Raw genomic sequence first — 6,235 nt, 5'->3', positions numbered from 1 at the left:
AAGCCGAATGGATTCGGACAAGGTTCAATGAGTCGAGTCTTATCGAAGAGAAGCGAATGGCAGCCATTTGTCATGGGCAGTTGTATCAGAGTCGGATGAAGAGAGCCTTTGATCAGAAAGTGCGTCCTCGTTGTTTCCAAGTCGGAGATTTAGTGTTGAAAAGGATCCTTCCTCCTCAGACAGATCACAGGGGCAAGTGGACTCCTAACTATGATGGACCGTATATTGTCACCAAGGTTTTTGATGGTGGGGCTTTAATGCTTGCAACTATGGATGGTGAAAACTTCACTTCCCCTGTGAACTCAGACGCAGTTAAAAAATACTTCACATAAAATAGACCCGCTGGACAGTAAAAAGAATAGTCCAGGCAAAAATGGGCATCCCGACGAACCAAGAAAATGAAAAGGTTCGGGCAAAAATTAGGGATTAAAAATGAAAAGATCGTACACCCGGTAAGTTGAAAACCTGAAAAGGCAACTTAGGCAAAAATGGGTATCCCGGTGGATTGAAAACCCGAAAAGGGCGATCCAGGCAAAAGTTAGGGATTAAGCGAATGACTGCGTTCTGAGTTAGTTCTGAATCTCATCTCATGTCGATGACTGGAAATTTTCGAAAGGTAGGAAACAGTCCAATCACCTTTTCAGAAGGCTGATCATCTGGAGGATCTTGAAGACGAGCAAGTCATAGCAGAATTGGAACCCAATAGAAATCCATTTCACATTGCCATTAGATTAATTTCTCTTTTTATCTTTTGTGCGATTACCTCTTTCCAGGGATTGCTTCCTGATGTAAATGCCTATTCAGAGGCCATTCAATCAATAAAATCATGTTATTCAGTATATCTCTGTTTTCATTTTCATTTTACTATTTTGTTTGCAAAAATGACGTCCGAATTTTTGATAAACATTGCATCATGACACATAAGGGCTTTACAAGTACATGCTTAATAAACATTTAAAATTGCTGTAAATTTTAAGTGCTTTGGATCGTCTATTCAGAACACATACCCTCGGGGCATTTCCTTAAAATCCCCTGTAGATGATCGTGAATATCTTCCCCAGTGAAGTCGCCAACAGACGAATCCGGTGTCTTATCCCTGCAGAGCTGATCAGAGTGTTGGATTCTTCAATCCCCAGCAGGTTCTCATCACTGTACTTCCCCAAGCGTTTGTTTCAGGACATACACTCCCCAGTAGAGTTGACAGTGCCAGACTATATATCCCCAACGGAGTTGACAGTGCCAGACTGTATCTTCCCAGCAGAAGTGGCTGCTCCTTAGAGTTCGAGGCCAGATCGATAATCCCAATGCCAGATCCATATTTTCTTTCCTTGAAGCAGAACCTCGGTACCGTATCAGTGTTTGCTTCCCCTGCTGAGTCATCTCTCGCAGATCGTGGTTGCCAGAACCACTATCGCTTTCCCCAACAACAGGTTTTCAGTGTCGTTCTCTCCCCAGTTTGAATCTCGGCATTTTGTCATTGCTAGAACACTGTGTGGCGGGTCATTTCCCCACATAATTCTTTGCGCTGTGCATCTCCAGCAGCCTTACCAGGGTCCAGAAGATGGTGATCATTTCCCCAGCAGATCCCCTTGCCTCAGCTTGGCATTCTACCCAACATTTTGCATCCCTGCATGTAGAATCATATTGCATTGCATCCTTCCAAATCGCGTAGCATTTCCATTTTCATGGAGCATTACGCCATTGAAAAATTCAAACATACGCATGTAAGCATAAAACATTCTCGGTATCCCAAGTGATAAGCTAGAAGTTGTTTCCAGTACTCAGACTGAAGATTGTTCATGACTTACCTTTGTTATCCCTAGCAAGTGTCATTGGCCCATGCGCCGCCTCTATTATCTTTCCCTATTTCTGCCGATGCTGACAGGCATGAAGTTTTTCCGGTATTCAGACCGAAGTGGCGTTCAGCCCAAATTCCGATATTCAGATCGAAGTGGCGTTCAGGCCAGTTTCCGATATTCAGATCGAAGTGGCGTTCAGGCCAGTTTCTGGTATTCAGATCGAAGTGGCGTTCAGGCCAATTTCCGATATTCAGATCGAAGTGGCGTTCAGGCCAATTTCCGATATTCAGATCGAAGTGGCGTTCAGGCTAATTTCCGATATTCAGATCGAAGTGGCGTTCAGGCCAATTTCCGATATTCAGATCGAAGTGGCGTTCAGGCCAGTTTCTAGTATTCAGATCGAAGTGGCGTTCAGGCCAGTTTTCCGATGTCCAGATTGAAGAAGTTTCCGACGTTCAGGTCGATGCAACTTGTGGCATTCAGGCCAGTTTTCTGATGTCCAGATCGAAGAAGTTTCCGACGTTCAGGTCGATGCAACTTGTGGCATTCAGGTCAATTTTCCGATGTTCAGATCGAAGAAGTTTCCGACGTTCAGGTCGATGCAACTTGTGGCGTTCAGGCCAATTTTCCGATGTTCAGATCGAAGAAGTTTCCGACGTTCAGGTCGACGCAACTTATGGCATTCAGGCCAACCTCTCGGTGTTCAGACCGATATTAATAATCTCATATCTCCCGATGTTCAGATCGAAGTCATTTCTAGTATTCAGACTGATGAGCGGCATTCAGGCCATGGTTATTTCTGTGTTACCATTTATTTTGGTATCCAGGTTAACATTCTTTTTCGGTATTCAGACTGACTCTCACCGTACCAGACGGATTCTTCTTTCAAGACCACCTCTTTGCCGATTCTGACAGACATTGTTACTTCACTTCACTTCAGTGCAAATTTTTGGGCTTTTATTGTATTCAATCCCTTGATACCTCGAAAGTACGAAAGCAGCTGCCATCTTCTTTCCGGGTCTCCAGTTGATTGAATAGGGGCAGCTGTAATACCCCAAAATTTACCATTCATTTTTCCTGAAAAAAAAAAAGAACGAAATAAATAAATAAATAAATAAATAAATAAATAAATAAATAAATTTAATTAAATAAATAAATAAAATATAACAAATTTTTTTTGGACTTGGGTCTCCCTCATTTGAGCCCACTACCCACGAAAACCAGTCTATAAATACTGAAGTTTCAGTAGAGGAAAACACACTTGGAGTTACACTGGGAGATTCACTGGAGAAAGATTTTGAGAGAAGGAAACCTAGGAACTACTCTGCAGCGACCTTCAGGCAGCCCTGAGAAGTTCACTCCGCCTCACACAAACCCTAGTATTACTTTGCAGATCCGACCGTACCATTCAATCTTAATCAATCTCTCCAATCAGGTTTGCCATATATCCATCATCTTTATGCCTTTAATTTGAATGCTCTAAATGTATGAGGTATTATGGGTGAATTTGATACCCTTTTGATGCATGTGTTTGACAAGAGGTTTAGGCCTCCTACCCTTGATTGCTTTTTGTGAGCTTTTTGTGAATTTTGATGGAATTATTCATGTGGTTACATTTTGATTTAGGGGCAACTCTTGGTTACCCTATTTTGTTTCTCTAACCTGTCTTTGTGTTGCCATGACATTGTTTTCCCTGGATTTCACCTTGTTTGTCTAACCTTTCTGTTGAGTTTTCGTGAGGGCTCACATACTCGTGCAGGGATACCATCCGGAGGTTTATCCTGATTAATCGTATTGACTGATTTTCTTTGATGGTCTAGCTGGAGAGATCTCAGGGTTGCTAATCCTTTAATTGCTGTAACTTCGGATCTTTATCCGTGTGGTAATTTTTTCCCTTTCTCGTACTTTATCGCTTTCTTAGTTGGAAGACCTCGATAGGAGGCAATGTTTGAGCCCCTTGGTGGCATTTTACTCTAAGATACATGTTTTGTGTGGTGTGATTGTTCCCCCGTGGGACACGAGGCTTCGGATAGTCTCCCGTCTGCTTGCCAATTAAGGTAGCACTGTTCCTTCGCCTAGGACTTCCTTTTTGCATGCGCGTTCCTACAACGCAAACAAACCCTAAAACCCAAAGCAACACGTTATCTCCTTCTACTACAGGCGAGCAAGTCTCCAAAGGTCGAGCATCCGGTAGATTGCGTAGTAACGTTGTTCGTCCAAAACCCAATCCATAACCCCGTAGTTAGCCGAACTACGGCTTGCTCTGATTCTCATTCCAGATGAGATACATAGGCATAAGACGCGATGTCTTAGCGAGCACACATCCCCCAACCCATAGGTCAGCCGAGCTACGAAGACTCGGATTCTCATATTCAGATGAGATACGTATGCAGTGGATGCGACATCCGCGTGAGTCATTTCTCTTAACCTTTTTAGTAAATAAACATATTAGGTAAACCCACACCCTTTAGACGAAAACCACAAAAGTGGATCCCATAGAGTATTACGGATGCGTAGGGGTGCTAATACCTTCCCTTCGCATAACCGACTCCCGAACCCAAGATTTGGTTGCGAGACCCCGTCTTGTCCTTTCCTTTTTCAGGTTTACTTCGAGCGTTTCCTTTCCCTCCCTTGGGATGAATAACGCACGGTGGCGACTCTTCTGTCTTTTTCTTTCGCCGGTTGTTTTTTTCGCGCACTGTATTTTTCAGGTTGCGACAATTATCAACCAATACATCAATGTGAGGTAATGGGAAATCATCTTTCGGACTCGTTCTATTCAGATCCCGGTAATCGACACACATTCTGACTTTTCCGTCCTTCTTCGGCACGGGAGCAATGTTGGCCACCCACGGGGGATAAGTCGTTACTGACAAGAAACCAGCATCGAACTGCTTCTGAACCTCTTCCTTGATTTTCACTGCCATATCAGGACTAGTTCTCCGAAGTTTCTGCTTGACTGAAGGACAATCTTCTCTGAGAGGTAGTCTATGCACCACAATATCGGTATCCAGCCCAGGCATATCTTGATAAGACCAGGCGAATATCTCCACATACTCTCTCAGCATCTCAATCAACCTGCTCTTGACCTCTTCCTTCAAAGCAGCCCCGATCTTAATATCTCTTCTGGCGTCCTCAGTACCAAGATTCATAATCTCCAACTCCTCCTGATGAGGTTGGATGACCCTCTCCTCTTGCTTCAATAATCTCACCAATTCTTTAGGGAGTTCACAGTCTTCCTCACTCTCCTCTTCAGCTTGGTAGATGGGATTATTGAAATCATACTGAGCCATAACAGAACTGTTCATAGTGGATTCCGTGAGATCACTTCTGCATGTTTAATGCTTTGTTTTAGAAAAAAGAGTTCAAGAAAGTCACAAAAACAAAAACATTGCCATTTTATTTTTTTGAAAAATGAAAACAAAAATAGAAAGACAGGGATCACAAAATTGTTTGCAAAACGTCCTTTATTAATGATAATCATTGAAAACATGCTAAGGCCCTACAATGAACCACTACGTCTTGGGCAGAACGTAGGGTTTTGTGCAGAATGAAAAAACAAAAGAAAATTACTCTGTTTGAAGAGTAACTTGGACCACATCTTCGACTGTCCAGTTGTTGATCATCTCCCCTGGTGCACACGGGCGAACCCAGTTGTCGAGATCACAATCACTGTCACCATCTTCACTACTGACCGCAAAGACGTCACCGTGATTCATCAGCCCAACGCTGGTAAAGGTACTCGGACCCGCTTGTACACCCTGCTCCGCTTGCAAAGGTTGATAGCCAATACCGAACTTATCCTCTTTGATAGGCAAATCCACCATTTTGCCCCAGCCTTCAGCCTTTCCAGAGTCAACAACCTCCTTGGCCTGCTTGTAAGACGCAATTGAAGCACCCGGCTTCTTCTGATCAGCAAACGCCACCCTTTCGAGAGCAACAGTCTCGAATGCCTGGCACAAGGTTTCGTGGATCTCGCCATCCACCTCTACATATTTGAAAGAGGATAGGTGACTCACCAGAATATCTTCTTCGCCGCACACGGTCACAATCTGACCGTTCCAGACATACTTAAGCTTCTGGTGGAGAGTTGACGAAACTGCCCCTGCTGCGTGAATCCACGGACGCCCCAACAAACAACTGTACGCGGGCTGAATGTCCATCACGTAGAAGATGATGTCAAAAACCTCCGGACCTATCTTCACCGGCAAGGTGACTTCACCAAAAACAGAACGTTTGGATCCGTCGAATGCACGGACTATCAGGTCACTCGGAGTGAGCACAACCCCCTCAACAGATATCTTCTTCAGAATTTGCTTGGGCAACACATTCAGCGACGAGCCGGTGTCTACCAACACGTGAGACAAAACAGCACCCTTGCATTCCATGGTGATATGCAAGGCCTTATTATGATTACGTCCCTCAGGCGTCAAGTC

The sequence above is a fragment of the Lathyrus oleraceus genome, chromosome 7 (genome assembly GCF_024323335.1).
Source record: "Lathyrus oleraceus cultivar Zhongwan6 chromosome 7, CAAS_Psat_ZW6_1.0, whole genome shotgun sequence".
Lineage (NCBI taxonomy): Eukaryota > Viridiplantae > Streptophyta > Magnoliopsida > Fabales > Fabaceae > Lathyrus > Lathyrus oleraceus.
This window is presented reverse-complemented; position numbering follows the sequence as displayed.